Raw genomic sequence first — 20,318 nt, forward strand, 5'->3', positions numbered from 1 at the left:
CACCAACCAGTGATCCCAGTACATTAACTACACACACTAGGGACAATTTTACATTTATTCCAAGCTAATTAACATCTTTGGAATGTTGCAGGAAACCGAAGATCTTGGAGAAAACCCACACATGTCACAGGGAGAACATACAAACTACGTACAGATAGCACCCATAGTCAGGATCGAACCTGGGTCTCTGTAAGACAGTAGCTACGGCACAGTGCCGGCCATCACCACTGCTTCATGGGAGGAATTCCGGGGGGGGGAATGGACGGGGGGACGGGGGCTGTCCCCCCCATGTTTTGAGAGGTGGGGAACAATCCCTCCAAGTTTTGTAAAAAATGTTGCAGCAAATCTGCCTTGGAATTTTACATTTTTATAAAGCTCCCGGGATTCATGAGTACTGCAGAACAATTGGCGTCGTTTATCACTTGATTCCTCTGAGACAAAAACGATTTGTTAACTGCCACTGTTAGCGCTTGTTAACTGTACCTGTAGATTGAATTGAATTGAATTTCCTTTATTATCATTCAAGCAAGTTTGAACAAAATTTCGTACAATGCAGTCATTGTAGTGGCCATTTGGCTTAATTTTGTGTGTCATAAATTATGACATTTGACTTTAAATTTTGTCTGCCTGTGATTATGTGGGTGGGATTTATTACGTAGTCGAGGCGTGTTTGCTGCTTGGATTCTGGGGAGAAGCTTATAGTTTTAGTTAATTTGGAGGAAGCATGGTGGGAAGGCATATCTTTCGACCATTCGGAGCTTTCTAACATGGAGAGAAGTTTTCTAACAAGCCGGAGTTTGACCATGCATGAGTTTGACTATGAATAACACCAAGATGTACCTAACAAGAAGGAGTTTGGATGACTATCTTACTGTTTTACTTCAACAATAAAGAAACTATTAATTAAGAGACTGTGTTTGGGAACATTTATCTTTCGACGGCTTTTAAAGTCTCGTGGAGAGCTCCCATGCATATACGACACTATCTCCCTACCCTGTGTTTTCTCCTAGTGGCTAGAGGGAGCAATTCCTTGAACGATATAATAATCTGCCACTACAGTCATAACACAGTAACAAAACACACAATTAACACAAACATCCATCACAGTGAATCTCCACCAGACACCTCTTCACTGTGATGGAAGGCCAAAGGTCTTATCTCTTCCCTTCTTCTTCTCCCGCGTCAGGCAGACAAACTGCTGCATTGAGGCAATTGAGACTCTTGATGTTTAAGCCCCTGCTGGGCGATGGTAGATCCCACGGCCGATTTTAAGCCACGTCGGGCGATGAAAGGCCCTGCGTATGGGCAGATTCAAGCCTTATGATATGGGGCGGACAAAGCTGCTGTTCCTGGAGGTCCTGAAAGTCGGTCATCAACCAGACACATGTGAATTCCCGATGTTACCGTCCACAGGGCCCGCGGCCGAAGCCTCCGAAGTCGAGTCGCAACCGCAAGGCCACCACAACGCTGAAGTCAGCCAGCTCCATGATGGTAAGCCCACAGTCTCTGCGACAGGAGCCCTCAAGGTTGATTCCAGTTGGAGACCGCCAGCTCCTAGAATCTAGCAGCCCGAGACTAGCTGCAGTTCCCAGGTCGGCTCGCCTGCCCCTGTACTAGCTGTAGAGCCCAGGTGGGCTCGCCTGCGTGCCCCGGGATTGTTGGTGGTGGAACTGCTTTGAAAGGCTGCACTGCAAAAAAAAAATGGCTGTTGTTGGTGGTGGTAACTGCTTTGAAAGGCTGTACTGCAAACAAAATGGCTGTTGTTGGTGGTGATAACTGCTTTGAAAGGCTACACTGCAAAAACAAATGGCTGTTGGTGGTGGTAACTGCTTTGAAATGCTGCACTGCAAAAACAAAATGGCTGTTGTTGGTGGAAACTTGACAACTTCCTGTATGCACTGTATATTGATTTTAGATAAAATGCTACCACTGGCGGCTGTGATTTTTGGCCATCTTACTCAGTCCCCCACCGCTCATCAGGTGCAGAGGATTCTTCCCATCAATGAAAAATAAAATGTTAGCGGTTAAAAAAATGTTGAGAATCTCTCTCCTGTCATTCACGCCATGAAGACCATGCCCCTTCCGGTTGGAGGGGGATTATAAAACCCTTAAGTGTGGGTGTGGCTCCGTCTCTGCAAGATGGGGGAGGGTGAGGTCATGATTCTGTCTGAGTTGTGAATCAACTGAACACACTGAATGTCTACTGACCTGTGAGTATGGTGTTTATGTGGTATTTTGTGTGGTTTTATAGTGCTTTTATGGTGGTCTCATCCAGCTTGAAATGGTATGAATATGCATTTGAACGTGGTGGCCTGGTACCCTGCATGAAATGGTATGAAACTGTATTTAAACATGGTGGCCTGGCACTCTGCATGAAATGTTATGAAACTGCATTTGAAACCAGTCCCTTCAGCCCACAGTATCCATACTAACGCTCCAGAAAGCCCCTCCCCCACTGGCCACCAATATACTATACCTGGCCATGATGCAACCAGTTAGGATACTTTCAACCACACATCTTTGAAGTGTTTTAGAATATTTGGTGACATCCTGAATCTCCTTAAACTTTCCGCGGTCAATGATTAAATCCTTGGTTTTGCTGACATTGAGTGAGAGGTTGTTGTTGCAGCTCTACTCAATCACGTGTTCTGTCTCTCTCATGTACGCCAACTCATCACCTGTGATTTGACCGACAACAATGGTGTTGTCTGCAAATTTGTAGGTGGCATTGTTAAAGTATTTAAACACACAGTCATGCATGTAAAGAAATTAAAACATATACTTATTTTAGGCAAATTTAATTATTTGACTGATGTCATCATTTTTAAGCAAATGCAATTATTGTTAATTAGATTTGTATGTTAAGAGCTCGCGATTCTTTTGTATGTTGATGCTGTGTTTCATTTTTGATAATTCTTATACTTTTGTTTTTTTAATGGTGCTGGTAATCAGGAAACTTCACAAGAACTCAAGATCTTTGATAACTGTAGCAATTGGTTCAAACCGGGGGCCCTCACAACTTCTGCTTTCGAAAAGCATTTCAGTGGTATTGGCAACAGGTGGAGCTCTTCTCTTGGTGATCAGCTTGGAGCCAGCTTCTTTGTGAAATTTCATGACAGAGATCCGTTCAAGCAAAGAGTGAATAGAAAGTGCTCAGCTACCTGGCAGTGAGTAATTTGGCTGAAGTTTAAGGCCAAAGTTTCCAGTCACAGTTTCTGAGGCTCAAATTTATTCTCACAGCTAGCTTGTGATTAAATGCATTTTATTTCTTACAGCCAATTAATGTAACTTAGAAGTTTTCATATCAGCTAGCGTTTATTTCTTCAGTGATAGATGTTGACTCATTTTCCATGTCAATCTTCTCTGACGTTTAATGTTGGAACAATTGCTTAGTCCCTGCCTCTTATACTTTGACCTAACTCTGAAAACTGAAGGATAAAATGGGAAAACCTAAAATGTTATATTTGCCTGGATCTGTCTTGGCATGAGTATACTATTCATACGGTGCTATTTGGTCACAAAAATAGCAAAAATAAATAATTCAAAAGACTTAAAATCTGTGAAAGCTGCACATTCGTTGTGTAATTCAAATTTTATTATTATTACTAGACTAAGTGGGACCCATTAGGGCAAATGTTCACACGTGAGGGCTGGTCCACAACGCAATATTCCACCTCTCCACCAATTCCAATATTGGAGTGCTAGTATGGATGTTGTGGGCTAAAATGACTGGTTTCCAGAGGGCTAGTATGGACATTGTGGGCTGAATAGATTATTGGGCTGGCAGCTCAGTCACTCAGGCCTGGTGAGCTGGCAGCTCAGTTACTCAGGGCTGGTGGGCTGGCAGTTCACTTGCAGTTATTCATTGAAATTCCATTTCAAGCAAAGTGCAGGCCACCAAATTCAATTTCCTAACATTTCAAGCAGAGTGCAGGCCACCAAATTCAATTTCATAGCATTTCAAGCAGAGTGCAGGCCACCAAATTCAATTTCATAGCATTTCAAGCAGAGTGCAGGCCACCAAATTCAATTTCATAGCATTTCAAGCAGAGTGCAGGCCACCAAATTCAATTTCATAGCATTTCAAGCAGAGTGCAGGCCACCAAATTCAATTTCATAGCATTTCAAGCAGAGTGCAGGCCACCAAATTCAATTTCATAGCATTTCAAGCAGAGTGCAGGCCACCAAATTCAATTTGTAGCATTTCAAGCATAGGGCAGGCCACCAAATTCAATTTCGTATCATTTCAAGCAGAGTGCTGGCCACCAAATTCAATTTCATAGCATTTCAAGCAGAGTGTACGCCACTAAATTCAATTTCATAGCATTTCAAGCAGAGTGCAGGCCACCAAATTCAATTTCATAGCATTTCAAGCAGAGTGCAGGCCACCAAATTCAATTTTATAGCATTTCAAGCAGTGCAGGCCACCAAATTGCCAAACAACTCATTACATTGTCATTAAGTGCTAACAAATCATTTACTGCAAGTACATTGGAGGCTCACAGTCCAGTTGATTCACAGCTCAGAATCACAGTTGTGGACTCTCCCTCGCGATCTTCCAGAGTGACTGACTCACGACCAGGCATCCGGGGTTTTATAGTTCATGAGATCTATATTCCCCCCCCCCCTTCTCCCCACCCGGAAGGGGCATTACCTTCATCGTGGCGATTGATAGGCGAGAGGACCAATAAGCTGATCTCATGATTTTTTAAACACTCATAACTTTTTTTTTGATCGATCAGAAAAATCCTCAGGGCTGCCTCAGCGGAGGAGGACTGCGAGTAAGATGGCCAAAAATCATAGCGATATATGATAGCGTTTTTTTCTAAAATCAATATAGAGCGCAGACAAAAAGTGGTCAAGATGAGACTTTTAGTTATATAGATTTTAAAGAAATAAACCCAATTCTGCCTCAGGAAGAATTATTCTGTGAGCTAAATACACACACACAGATTTCTAGTGTTCAACTTTATTGTAAAGACATTGGAACACCAGTTTTATAACCTAAATGATGCTATATGTTCCTTCAAGCTCCACATATACAATTGATTATGAGAATCATCCCAACCTTCAGAATGGTAGGGATGCTCAATTTAACTGCTTGAATATCAAAACCACAGAAAATCCTGGTTTACTTGACAGCGGTGATCACCGTCTTCCTACATACTTCCAACTTTTAGACTACCTCCATATGAACCGCAAAACACTGATGCATGCAAAATCTTCCAAAACTAACGGCACCAATGTTAATGCCTCTCCCAGGTTAACAGCCTCAACATTGAACTGAGTCACTCAAATGTACAGGCCACATTGTTCCTTTATCCGACACTTGACTGCGTTCTATTCCAACCTTGGTCTTGGCAAGAAATTTCTAGGTGAAAATAATTCTAGAAATCTAGATTCTAGAAATAATTTCATGGTATTCTGAAACCTTCTTTGAACAAGTGTAATATCCCTAATGACTCATGGAAACCCGAGTCTGTGATGACTTAAAATAGATAACAAACATTAGGGTAGGTGTTGCAACTCCTGTGGTTGCAGAAGGTACCTGGGGAGGTGATGGGTTGGGTGGGAAGGGATGAGTTAATCAGGGAGTTGCGGAGGGAGCAGTCTCTGTGGAAGGCGGAAAAGGGTGGAGATGGAAAGGTGTGACTTGTGGTGGAATCCCTTTGGAGGTGGCAAAAATATTGGAGGATTATGTTTTATATGCGACGGCTGATTGGGTGAGAGGTAAGGACTAGGGGGACTCTGTCCCTATTGCAACACTAGGGGGAGGTGGAGCAAGGGCAGAGCTGCAGGGTGTTGAGGAGACACACGTGAGGGCCTCATCTATGATGGAAGAGGGGAGCACCCTGTTCCCTAAAGATTGAGGACATCCCAGATGTCCTGGTATGATACACCTCATCTTGGGCGCAGATGCGACGTAGACGGAGGAATTGGGAGTAGGAGATAGAGTCTTTGCAAGAAGCAGGGTGGGAAGAAGTGTAGCCAAGATAATTGTGGGAGTCAGTGGGTTTGTAGTAGATGTCAGTCGATAGTCTATCTCCTGTAATGGAGACGGTGAGACCAAGAAAGGGGAGGGAGGTGTCGGAGATGTACAGGTGAGACCGCACCTGGAGTATTGTGTGCAATTTTGGTCTCCTAATTTGAGGAAGGACATTACTACTATTGATGGACTGCAGCGTAGGTTCACCAGGTTAATTCCCGGGATAGCGGGACTGACATATGATGAAAGAATGTGTCGACTGGTCTTGTATTCACTGGAATTTAGAAGGATGAGAGGATATCTTATAGAAACATATAACATTCTTAAGGGATTGGACAGGCTAGAAGATGCAGAAAAACTGTTCCCGATTTTAGATGATCAGCCATGATCATATTGAATGGCAGTGCTGGCTTGACGGGCCTTCTCCTGCACATCTTTCCTACACATATTTTTCTATTTTCGATGGTCAAAGTGAATTTGAGTGCAGGATAGAAATTGGTGATGAAGGAACATTAGGGGGGCATTTAAAAGACCAACATAAATGTCAGGAGAATATTGCTTTCCTAACCATCAAACACCTGTTTGTGACAGAGACAGTAGATTCTGCATTGGTGGCACGACACATAAGACTTGAGTGGAAGCAAGTTATTCCAGACCCACAGGACTGCCTGGATGTAATCAAATTAATATGCCATCAATCCCTTTATATCCCTCGCCTGCCGTCAGAAGGGGGCGATGTTGAACTGTAGTTGAAACGCGAATCGCTAGCTGGAATTCACTTAAGCAATTTAGTTGTTAACACGACTTGCAATTAACTTTGCATTCCAAAACAATCAGACCACGGTGAGGTGGTTAAATCAACAACTCCACGAACGCTCTCCCAAAAATATTCCACTTCGTTTCAAAACTGGCGTGTCGAACACTAAACTATTGCTATTAATAGTGATTTTATAAGCAAAGTAACTCGGTGAAATTTGATGACAGAAATATCGTGGTACATTTTACCAGGGCAGGTTTATTGTGCGGCTCTGCAGTATCTTCATTTCAAATCAGGCGCTCAGCCCAATTCAATTGTATTTTGAGAGACGGAGTGGCTTTGGGTGTAGCGGATTCACCTGTAATGGTTCGTCGATTTGCGAGGAAAATGTATACATCAGAAGATCTTTATTCGTTCTCATTTAACGTTGGAGAGGCTGTTATTTCTTATCACAGTTATAATCCGCAACATTTTTTAACATAATTCTGTGTTTTGAAAGTTCGGCGTTTTCCCCAAAGCGTTGACAGGATTAAACAGAACAAACAAATGAGGATATGGTGTGAATGGCGAGATTAATGATTTGGCACATTAATCCAACGCACTTGGAATGGGAGTTAGTCAATGCGAAAGTTTATTTGTGTTTTTTTTCGCACGATGCATAAATCTTGTTCGTGCGCAGTTGGATTCAAGTTCAGGAGTTCCTGTTGTGTTTTATTTTATGTTTGCGATTAGATCACCGTCCCTTCCGTCGACCCCCTGAAAATGCAAATAATAAAATATAAGCCTTCCATCGTGCTGAGAAAGTAATGAAGCAGAAACTCGCTAGGGTCGGCAATCTATTCTTACATTCCCATTATCTCCCTATAACTTCAACCTATCCATTAGTGGACCTAAGAGTGAGTGACATTTTCATTCATGCACTGTTCTTCGGTAAAGCCGCAATTCTAGTCATTTTATATTCGCATAAATCTCTCTTTTTGCCAGGCGTTTTTGTCATCGACATACAATAATTCTAACATATAGAAGCATGTTTCTGTGATCTAAACTCAAAGACTGGAGAACTGCGAGTTAAGTAGCGATAGTAGAATTCGGGCTATTGTAGTTACGATGCAGGTAATAAGAATGGATGCCCGCACCTACACGAAATTCCGGGTTTCGAGGCGGTATCTTATGACGGCGGGGAGAGGATGCGGCGTTGTACAAATAGTCATGTCCCAGGGTGGAGCTCGCAAGCTTTCTGACGAGAGGAATTAAATGAGGGTGGAGCTTCCGAGCAGATTCAGAAGTCAAGAAGTCTCCAAACGAGAACCCTCTGGCAATCTGATTACTTGGAGAACACCAGGAAAGACCAGCTCGCAGCTCCGGTGTGGATTTGGACTATGTTGTTGTAGATGATTGTTATTGCTCTTTTATATAACAACCCGCTCTCGTCTTTAGTGGACAGAATAGCTCTGGGGAGAACCTGTAAACTCAGAGTCTGTCGGCCAGGAGAGTGACTGTCCCTTGTAGCTTGACCGACGCTTTCAATCATTTTTTTGTTAAACTGATTTCCGCATATTTTCTTGACTTCCACACCGTGCGATTCCACCGATGGTCTGTTGGAAAACTGACAGTCGAGGTCACGATGAGTTCATTTTGTTTACCGAGGGGGAAAAACCGAATTGACTGAAACTCAACTGACGTTACTGGTTTTAGCCCTCTGCATTGCCGATAAACTAGACGTTCGGGAGTTGACTGCACTGTGTCGGTAAGTCAACCTTGCGTTACACTTAAATCCTCCACTTGGCGTTTCGGCTTGCTCTCTCTACTGCATGTCAGATCTAACTTATGTTTTGTGGGACAGTCCAGCTGGACCGCAGGCAAAGGACCCATTCTCACCGCTGCTCCACACCAACGTGAAGCAGATGGTACAACAAGCACCGATTCGCGTTACCGAAAAACACGTTTATTTTCTGCTATCTTTTAAATGTTTAGTATATAAGATACAGATCATGTTGCCATTCATGCCTTGGAGTATGATTTATAAATCTTATATATTAATTAACAGGCAGTTCAATAGTTGGGGGGGGGGGGGGGGGTCTTTTTCAGCACAGTTATAAAGGAGGATCCACAGTAAATTATGTTGGTGGGTTTGGGGTATTCCTTATACATCTTATGTAGGCATTTCAGGTTGGGAAACCAAGCACCTCGAAGGTAAACAGTAGCAGATATTTGTTGTGAAGGTCTATTATACAACCTCACAAGGAAATACGTTTGTCTTTGAAGCATCAAACATTCAGCTGTTATTCAGATACTTATAAGAAGAAACCCGTTTGTGCATTGTTCAATTGATACATTGGTTCTTGAAAGTATGTTATTGCTTTGGATGTTGGTGGCCAGCGGTAATGAGTGGAGCACCAGTGCAGATGACGAAATCTCCACTGCGCTCCAGGAACATAGATGTGTTTGGGGTTGGTGTTCCGCGCAGTCAACGTTTGCTTCGGGATTGGATGTATCGACGTTTTTCTTTTTCACAGTTTATCTTGCCGGCCCTCTTAAAAAAAAAAAAAATAATAATAATAATTGGGGGAATATTTAAAGTATCTACTTCTGGATAGAGAAAATCTTGTCTTGATTTCTAAGTAAAACTGCAGAATAGAATCCAACTAATAATATCCGATCAAAGGAGTTCACTGTCAAAAATCTAAGTAAGAGATGTTTCGGTGCCTCAGATGTGAACATGGACAGATCTGCGTGCGTGAACATAAAATCCTGGCAGATTGTTATGCGGATGTCTTTCAATCTTTGGTAACTTGATCAGGGTGAATGGACATCTGTTGTCGATTTCTTTGCGTGCATGTTGATCAACGTTTCAGTTGACTTCTATTTTGTGCAGTAGGTGAATGCAGACGAAAACAAATGTATCAATTAACCAAACCATTGCACAACTGTGGGGGATAATGCAAGGGATACAAGCCACATTGGTAACTACATGTATCTATTGCAACTGGCGCCCTCGGGAATTTCGCGCAGTTTCCCTGCATTTATGCAGTCAAACAAATCCAAAGTTTTTTTCTGTACACCAGCATCTGCAATTAGTTGTTTCAAAATGCATGTTTTAGCTATTTTAAATTTGGGAGTGAAAATCCAGTGGTAATCTCATATTTCCACCAGCTATCATGTTTTATCTTAAAAAAAGCCAAGAGAATGAACATTGAGGTAGGTCAGGTGCAGGATATCCTACAGAAGGTTTTTCAAAATATGTATATTTTTCACACGCAATAGGACACCAGGCAGAAGTGCACTGGGCCAATCCCCACTTGGAATGGAATACCTTATTATCACATGTAACTAGGCACAGTGATATTATTTGCTGCATACCCAATTTATACAAATGGCAGCCACCTACAGCGCTGACAAAGTTATAAGACACGCAGGCTCCTCCTTGTGTCCTCCCCCCACCCCCCCACCCCCCCCCCCCCCCCCCCCTCTCACAGTGGTTATCCCAGGCCGGGCCCCCTTGTCCTTTGTTCTTTCCCCTCCATTATTGTCCATTGTTGTGTCCCCCCCACCTCCCTCACGGTGGTCCACCCAGGCCAGGTCCACCATTATTTTCCCCCTCCCTCCCTCATGGCAGTCCCCCTCCATTGTTCTTTCCCTCCCCCATCATGGCTGTCCCCCATGCCGGGTCCTCCATTTTTCTTCCCCTCCTCCCTCATGGTGGTCCTCCACTCTCTCATCGACCGTGGGTCGACCCGCGAGGCTTCACCACCGCCGAGGCCCCATTGTTGCGAGGCTTTATCATTGCCACCGCCGAGGCCTCACCACTGTCGTTGCCCCACTTCACACCTCCGTGATGCCAACCCAGGCCCCAGCCGTGACCTCCATCGTGTATGTTGTCTCTGCAGTGCGTATTCTCTCCTTTTTGGATCACACCCACTTACCTTGAGGAATACAGTTCCAACAACATTAGGAAGGCGTAACACCATATTTGTGGAAGATGCCCATTCTAGAGGCATTCCTTTCCACCCCAAAACATTCACTGCCTTCATCTGCTGCACCATGAGTTTTGTAAATTATTCACAAAAGGCACTGTTGTAATTATTCAAGGCAACTCTACAGTACCTAGCAAAGTATGTAACTACTGCGGCTCAGAGAATAAAGGACACAGGACACAGCCACAAAGACAAACCGCTCAAGTCCCAATTATGACTTGAATGGGATCTTCAAGTCATGATTACTTTGAGTTGGAAATGTATTGCTGTTCTGTTATGAATACTGGGTGTGAATAGTGGCACTGCCTCACAACTATTTGGAATTATCATTGTCATTATCAATGCAGTAGTTCAGGAGAGGGGCTTACCACATTCAGGGGTAGCTAAAATTGTTGGCCTTTCCAGCAGCTGCAGTATCCTTTAACTGAGTAAGGAATATGTATAATTTGGATATAAACTTTATTTCAACAAAATAATTTATAAAGTAAACAGATCAGATGGATAAATACGACTTTTAAAAATAAAGTTCTTCAAGCTGATTATCATGTGGAAGTGCACAGTAAGTTACCTCTGTAAAGACAAATCTTGCACATGGCAGGATCATAGGCACATATACACAGGCACACATTTTTAAAAAATGCATAAATTATATATTAACTCCGCATAAAACTCCAGTAAAAAGCAGTTTAATGAAAGAAACAAGATATAAGTGCAACAACATAATTGGAGAGAAGGAAAAAAAAACAAATCCATAGATGTGCAAGTGGTGAGCGGTAGTGTTTTGTTGTTGAGGGAGGGTTAAGTTTGTGTAGGCTGGTTCCAGAAATTGATAGTTTTAGGAAACTAGCTGCTTCTGAACTGATGGTATGAGACTTCAGACTTTTGTACCTACTGCCTGATGGTAGCAGTGAGAAGAGGGCACGGCCCAGATGGTGGGAATCTTCGATGATGAACACCACCTTCTTGAGGCAGAGCCTCGGTTAGATGCTTTTGATGGAGAGGAGGGCTGTCCACATGATGGACTGGGCTGAATCAACAACCTGCTGCAGCCACGTGCATTCCTGTGCATTAAAATTTCCATACCAGGCCACGATGCAATTCATGATTCAAGATACCTCTGCAAAAAATCTGTAAAGTTTTATTAATAAGATTCAGAGACATCCAAAACTCTTTTAACTAAGAAAGTAGAGGCATAGGTGAGCCTTCTTCGTGATTGCATCAATGTGCTGGGCCAGGGCAGATCATCTGAGATGTTAATGCCCAAGAATTTGAAGCTGTTAATGGCCCTGTCCCACGGTACGAGTTCATTCCAAGAGCTCTCCCGAGTTTAAAAAAAAATCAATTTCCTGGTAAGCACGGAGAATGAACATAGCGGGTATGTCGGAGCTCGGGGACGTCTCTTAGCGGCTCGTAACACTAACGGCAGGTACTCGGGAAGACTCACTAATGGCAGGTAAGCTCGGGAAGACTCGTGAAGATTTTTCAACATGTTGAAAAATGTCCACGAGAGCCCCGAGTACCGACGAGCGGCCATTACCGTAAATCTCCGGATTCGAATCAGGGCAAACTCGGGAGAGCTCTTGGAATGAACTCGTACCGTGGGACAGGGCTATAACTCTCTCCACCACCAGACATTCAATAAAAACTGGTGAATGGTCTCCTAACTTCCCCTTCTGAAAGTAACAATCGGTTCTTTGGTCTTATTGAGGTTAAGCAGGAGGTTGTTGTTGCAGCACCACTCAACCATGTGTTCCATCTCTCTCGTGTACACTGACATCACAACAAGAGATTCAGCCAACCATAGTGGTGACGTCAACGAGTTTAATAGATGGATTTAATAGATCAAAGACCATAGGTTTACTTACTTACTTTTTATTACAGACTCAAGGTCCAGATAAAAGTCAAGACATCACATAGAATAAATTACATAAAAAAGCACATACATTACATACAAAAGCACAATAAATGGTTTAAGATCAAGAATTTAAAAAAACAGTGTCCCACTACGAGACAACTATAACAATGTCTCCACAGCTGGGATTGGTAGCATGTCGTGCTAAACCTTATGTTTGATAAGGCCAAGATTATTTTATTTTCAGAGTAATTAATCTGGCAAATAAATGTATACATACGATTTCTTAAGACAGTTTTTAAAGTATTGACTCCTGCAGCCACAAACATTACACTTGCACTACATCATCTTGGTCTCTTAAGTAATATTCTCATAGCATCATTATAAGCTCCTTTAAGTCAGAAAAGCAAGCATACAGAGGTGTGCAGTATAGAGTGGTGTACAATATGCTCTGAACAGAGACAACTTCATTGCATCTGTACACGCACTAAACCTGCTGTAGTTGTTGTGATTCAAATATTCTCAAACAGACAAAAACGCAAATACAATCAGTAATCAACCAGTAATCTTTATTTTGCCAGGCGGGTGTGGTAAGGACTCTATAGTATATAGAGCTTTAATCCCCACACAAAGGGGCAGCGATTAAGTATATGTATTTATACTCCAATAATCAGTGATTAAGCAATACCTTATCTACAGAGCATAGTACAGCCTCTTGCTTCTTTAGATTGACAGATTCTTAAGATTGACAGGTTCTACTGACAGAGGAAGGGTTAGCCATATATGGTTTTATGAGAAGGCTATTTTTCTGCAGATCAAGCATCTTGGGGTTTTATTTTACTAATGACGCACATTATAATCTTATAGAGCAAGGGTAAGCCGAGAGTGTCTGAACATCCTCTTAATGTTTATATTATAGAGGAGACATTCATGAAGTTGTGCTTGTTATCTCATTTGTTTTTATGGGAAATAGAACATAAACATCTTGTTAGCCTTGTAAGAGCTCTCTGCTGGCTTTGCAATTTAATAGGAAAAGGTGACAGCTTGTCTTAGTTTCAGCTGAATCCATTTTTGTAAAGTTTAAATCTTTTAAACTTCCACATAGTGGTCATTTGGCTTAACTTAGTATGTTATAAATTATGGCATTTGTCTTTAAATTTTGTCTACCTGTAATTATGTGGGTGGGATTTATTACATAGTCGGAGGCATGATTGCTGCTGGGATTCTTGCGCAGAAGCTTGTAGTTTTTTAGTTTAGTTCGGAGGAAGCATGGTAGGACGGCATAGCTTTCATCCATTGGTCAGAGCTTTCCAACATTAGTTGGAGCTTTTCAACATCAAAGGAGTTTTCTAACGTTTCGGAGCCACATGCTGGAGTTTGACTACGAGTAAGATTAAAATGAACTTAAACAAGAAGAAGTTTGGATGAATATTTCACTGTTTTACTTCGACAATAAAGAAACTATTAATCAAGAGACTCCGTTTTGAAGCTTTATCTTTTGACGGCTTGGAATGTCTTGCGGAGAGCTCACATGTGTAAACGAGACTATCTCCTTACCCCCGTGACCTCATACTGGCTAAAGGGAGAAATTCCTTGAACGATATAATAATCTGCAACTATACCTGCGTAAGAGAATGTTTGCTTGTGCATATGGCGTTGCCTATAAATATCCTCATCTGTAATTTGTTCTGTAATAAAATGTCCAAGATATTTTACGTTATTACAGACACTGATCTTTATCAGACAATTTAAAATCAGGACATTTTAGACATTTAAGGGCCTATCCCACTTAGGCAATTTTTTAGGTGAATACAGACGACTAGGCCGTCGTCATATGGTCGCCGGGGTGTCGCCTGTATGGTCATGAGTAGTCTCCTCAGTCGCTCAAAGAGTCGTTGCGTTTTTCTGGTCACCGCTGGATTTTGAAATGTTCAAAACATTTCTGCGACAGTGGGCTTGACGCCAGTGATCGTAGCTTGACTTCTCCTGATGTAGGTTGTCGCCCGGTCACTATGGAATTCCATTAGCGCCTACCTACGTCAACCGGCGACAGGTACCGTTGACTGAATTGTCTTAAATTGTCTTCAGTTGTCGCCCACAGGGTCATAGCTTGTCGCGGGTGGATGTAGGTTGTCGTAGGTTTGGTCGTAGGTGAACATCCTAATGGGTCACTAGAGTATTACCAATCATGCACCCAGTATTACAGGCTTTGAATTGCTTGGACAGATCATCGATATAGAGATTACAAAGAATTGGGGATAAAATTCCTCCTTGTCTAACACCATTGCTAACCCCAAATGGGACTGAGACCTATTGCCCCATTTTATTTGCATAGTCTGGTGGGCATACCAGTAAGCCAGAATTCTCACAATGTACAGTATTTAGGCACCTCTCTTTGACTCAATTTAACAAACAACTTTCTATGATTAACACGATCAAAGGCTTTGGAAGCATAAATAAAGCACATCAAAATCGACGAATTTTGAACTCTATATTTGTTTACAATTTCCTTTAAGGCATGTATACACATCAGTGCCATGTTTAGCTATAAACCCAAACTGGTTATCTGTGGAGTTAACAAACTCATTTAATCTATCAACCAGAATTCTTTCCAGGACGTTTGACAGTATGCTGGCTAAACCTATGGGTCTGCAATTATTTAGGCTGCCTACTTTACCAGCTTTGTCCTCAATGACTGCCACTAACAGAACAGACAACATTAAATCTGGTAAAAAGCCATGATTCATATAGCCAGTAAAACAAATAGCAAGGAGAGGAGCTATCCTCATACTGGCAAATTTAAGATGTTCAGCAGAAATATGACCTAAGCCACTCGCTTTGTTGTCAGACAGCTTGTTCATAGCTTGATACACCTCATGTGACATAATCACCATTGAATCATTACTCTCATTATTGTCCACCCTATACAAATCACTTTGGACACTGCTGAATAGAGTACTATAATGCTGTCGCCATAACTCCGCAATATTAGCTGTGCCAGAGATTCCATCTACAGTGCATGGTAGAGATGTTTTGCAGTCGTTAAGAACTCTCACTTCTTTCCAAAAATCAGTAGCATTGTTACTTAGCAGCTTCTTAGCCATGGATTCAGCCATCACGGCTTGCTCATTTTTACAGATGAAGCGAACAGAATACTTATATCTTGCATTAATGAGCTTCTTGTACTCAAGCGCAAGCCCTTGTCTGGGTCTACCTGCCATAGCCCATGATTTAGTGGCTTCACGGACTTCACCATGATACTCAGCTTTATACTTATTCCAACCAGGCCTGATGTTATGTGTCTTGTTTTTATGCTTGCAGTAGGGCTTACTGCCTACATATATTGTAAAGCACTTACTATATCATTATACATGGAGCAGATATCTCTCCTATGCTTCACATCCATACAATTAACATTACAACTCACAATTGCATCTTTAGGTAGATGAATACTGCTTAAGGTTTTATCTGTATGAGCATGATAGGCTAAGATGTCTTCCTTTGTGAGGGTTGACCAGTCCAGTTTTTCTAGTGTTAACACTATTTCCAACTCTTGATACCACAGGTAGATGTTCAACATTTATTGACATAGCAACAGGTATATGATCAGTCACTGCTGTCCCATACAGAATGCTCATACACCCCAATGAGGCATGTGCATCAGCTGTACTAATACAATAATCTAGCCATGACGTAGTGTGCCAGGCTTCACTAATATAAGTATAACTATCTGCAGGTAAAAGCACTTGACAATATAAAATTATTACCTTGACAGAACTGAGCCATATGATTGGCAAATAATGAGTCCCTGTCTGAGATATCTGCATTCATATCCCCAACTACATATACACTAGAATAATTATTGTTTTGAATATAGGAATAGATGAATAATCCTCCTTAAATATACATCCTCATTCTGATGACATTTGGTGTATACACATTCAGGATAACAAATTCCTTGTCATTGTGAGCAAAGTGTATTGCAATACACCAGTCAGCAACAAGCCTAACCACATTTATTGATGAGTCAAGCTTCTTGTTCCATAGAATAGCCACACACCCCTGATATCCTACCTCTGACTATTCCCATGCCAAGGTCAGTTGTAGACTCCCCAGGCCCATGAAAGTTATCATTGAGATAATTTAGTTTGTCCAAGTCTTACTTCGGTCTCTTGCATATATAGTATGTCACAGTTCTCCAGAGGTTCTCAACAACTATGCGGCGAGCTTTATCCTCTGCGCTCTGGCCCAAACGCAGGCCACGACAGTAGTACGACAAAACTAGAATAGTCATTTAGCGAGACAAGTGAGTGCCCCTAGCACTAGTAGGCACACTCATTCCCCCCGCAGCAGGTGCAGTGCTTGATCCGATGACTCCTCCCCTGTGCGGCTCATAATTGCGCCGGTCCAATGCCCCTTCTAGCCAAAGCTCCGGATTGTACATTTCGCCAACCTCATTGCATTCATCAGACTTTAAATGAACAGTATCTACTGTAGACAGTGTCAATCTTTTGACAGGTAACCTTACGGCCAAGTTTTTCTTTATGATACACAGATAAAGTTTCAGCGTCCTGGCCTGGTGAAAACTTGGGTGCAAAAACACTCACCAGCTTAGCCTCGACCATTTGATGTTACCCGCAGCTCCGATGCCAACAATAGGCATAATGTTACCGGATTTATTTTTTTGTCCGGGGGTAATAATGCGCAACCTTGGCTTACCAGCAGTGTTCTCTGGAACATGATGTTGACCCTTTTTCGCAACATGACCACCTTGGAGAGCCTAGCAAAGACGTTAATCCACTGGGACTATCCGTTGTCATAGCTCTCTCTACGTTTAAAGTGAGGCCCCTCCGGTGACCAAGCCCGAGGCCCCTGCCGGTCCAGCCCCCAGCGCTGTGCCGTCCATGCCAGTGGCTCCATCCATCGCCGCCAAAGCATCCGGACCACTGCTCCGAGCCAGGATAATGGGGAGCTCCAATGCACACACTCGGCGATTAATTCCCACTGTGATGGCATAAAAATATTTGCTTACATCACTCTGTAGCTGCATGGCATGCTTCATAGAACAGACCTCAGCACACAACTTCTCCATTCTCCCAAGTAGGCTCGAGACATCCATTTTGGTAAATGTCGAGTCCAAGTAATGAGAGACAAATCTGGGAGTATTCTCCCCACACTCATTCACTACTTTAAGGCAACTCTTTATGTTGTTGACTGTCTTTCTGTGTCCCTTTATGGGAAATGTCTTGCTGTGTAATGGGGCAGTGTTCAAACAAATCTTTCTTCGAGAACTCTATCCACTCGGAGTCAAAAGTGTTTGCAGCCAATAGGACGATCTCGTCCTGGCTTTATGTCTTAATTTTTACAGCGAGAACGTTAAGTAGCTCATCCTCCACAATAACTTTACCGTCAACAGTCTTGTAGATCTCAGGGTTTATTCGAGACTGGCTATAAACAGGAGCAGCTGAACCGCATGGTGCAGTGTCCGCCATCTTTGCAAATAATCTCTCAAAGAATGAATGGCAATACAGGCTAAATAGCACAGTTTCTAAGGAGTGTGCAGGGGATAAATGTTTTAAAATAACGTAGAGACTGGTGCAAAACATATGGGATTCAAAGAAAGAGGAATGAGGTACAATGCAGGGAGGGCATGTCGTGCTTGTTGTAAACACTGGAAACAAGGAACTGCAGATTCTGGTCAGTAAACACTGGCCAAGCCGCTGCTGGAGTGGGTTGTATCCTATAACTTGAGGAAGTTGCAGGTTTCCAGGACGGGCTGCACAAACTATTCCCGACAATGTTGTCAGGGATTTCAACGGTGCGGTGATGGGAGAGACAGCGACTGCCCGCCTGGGAGCTGCAGAGGATAGGGCAACGATTTAATAGGAATCTGAGTGGTAACATTTTCACAGAAAGGGTGGTGGATGTACAAAACAAGCTGCCAGAGGAGGTAGTTGAGGCAGGGACTATCCTAACATTTAAGAAGCAGTTAAACAGGTACATGGATAGGACAGGTACATGGATAGGATGGGCCAAATGCTGGCAGGTGGGACTAGTGTAGCTGGGACATGTTGGCCGGTGTGAGCAAGTTGGGCCAAAGGGTTTGTTTTCACACTGTATCACTCCATGGTTTTAATCATCATCACAATTGCACTCTGCTTTTTAATATTGAAGTGAAATCTCTGGCACACGCATGACATAAAAAAAATAGCTTCCAAGAACCAAAACTCTACACCTGCACACACCTCCATTATTTTTAACTGCAGTGTGATATACCATGATCAGCTAACTACTGTGAGTCCTACAAATGTTGGTATAAATTTGGGGGCTATGTATTAAGACAAGGGTATTTTCATATTCTAGAATGAACGTATTTGCATAAAGCTCTTGCATACAGCTCATGCCGATGCAGACACCACCCTTCAAAATTTGCAAATCATAAAAAATGCCATGACTATTTTAAAAGGCATCCAAAATGATAAAATCTGATCTCCCATATGCTGATACAAAATATTAAGTGAAAAGGAACACACCCTCTCTATCCAACACATCAATATCTGACATTTCTACTACCTTCAAAGTGAGCCCTGCACCAGTTGGATCTTCCCATCTCCACTCCTTTCTGCTTTCCATAGAGCCTACTCCCTCTGCAACACCCTGGTTCATTCATTCCTTCCCATCCAAACCACTCCCTCCCCAGGAACCTTTCCCTGCACCCACAGGAGATCTAACACCTGCCTCTAAACCTCCTCCCTCACATCCATTCAGGGATCCCAGCAACCCTTGCAGATAAAGCAGAGGTTCACATCCATATCCTCTAAACCTCATCTCCTGCATTTGGTGCTCCCAATGTGGCCTCCTCTACATCATCAAATCAAGCATAAAATAGGCGACCGTTTTGTCGAACACTTGTGCTTGGTCCACCCAGTCCTGATGGATCTCCCGGCAGCACACTATTTTATCTCCCCATTCCCATATTGATCTTTCTGTCCTGGTCCTCCTACATTCCTGGAGTGAAGCCACGCACAAACTGGATGAATAGCACCTCTCTCCAAACTTTCTCCCCACTACTACAATCAGTCTGAAGAAGGAAAACCTAGCCTGTCCATTGTTCTCCAGACATGCTGCCTGTCCCGCTGAGTTAATCCAGCACTTTGTGTCTTTTTTGGTGTAAATCAGCACCTGCAGTACCTTGTGTCTACATCTATGTATTATAACCTGCTTCTAACATAGTTGAAAATTAAATGGAACCTATTAAATGGAAAATGTTCTTTATCAACAGGAATTAATCATTAACTGTTCTCAAAGGAAAGACCATTAACATTTTCAGCACAATGCCTTTTTTTTGTTGTTGTTTTTTTTGTTGTTTTTGTTTTTTGTTTTTTTTGGTGGGCGGCGCGACTCGCGTCGCAGCTGCCTCTGCAGTCCGTCTGTCTTTTTATTCTTTTTTTTCTCGTTTGAATGTAGTTTTTATTATTTTTTATTTGTGTATGTGTGTGGGTATGTGTGTGGGGGACGGGGGGTGGGGGGAAACTTTTAAAATCTTTCCCCTGCACGGAGAACCCGACCTTTTATCTGTCAGGTCTCCATTGTCGTTGGGGCCGAGCACAGTGGAGCGGCCTCCAGCAGGAACGACCTGGGGCTCCAGTCGCGGAGCCTGCGGACCTACTCACCATCATGGAGCTGGCCGAGTTCGGAGCGGGTGGAGCTGTGGTGGTGCGCGGCTGCGACCGGACCCCCGGAGATTCG

The 20,318-nt window shown here is 42.8% G+C and overlaps 1 protein-coding gene across 4 annotated transcripts in view; it reads left to right on the forward strand.

Moving 5' to 3' along the window:
• Positions 1-7,927: 7,927 nt before the first annotated feature.
• slitrk6 (SLIT and NTRK like family member 6) overlaps positions 7,928-20,318 on the forward strand; it is a 43,912-nt gene continuing 31,521 nt past the window's right edge. For all 4 annotated transcript variants that reach the window (XM_033022930.1, XM_033022932.1, XM_033022931.1 and 1 more), the window contains exon 1: positions 7,928-8,490. The gene's annotated coding sequence lies outside the window, so the exon portion shown is untranslated. The remainder of the gene's footprint in view (positions 8,491-20,318) is intronic.

This window comes from Amblyraja radiata, chromosome 6 (assembly GCF_010909765.2).
Source record: "Amblyraja radiata isolate CabotCenter1 chromosome 6, sAmbRad1.1.pri, whole genome shotgun sequence".
In the NCBI taxonomy this organism is placed as follows: Eukaryota; Metazoa; Chordata; class Chondrichthyes; order Rajiformes; family Rajidae; genus Amblyraja; species Amblyraja radiata.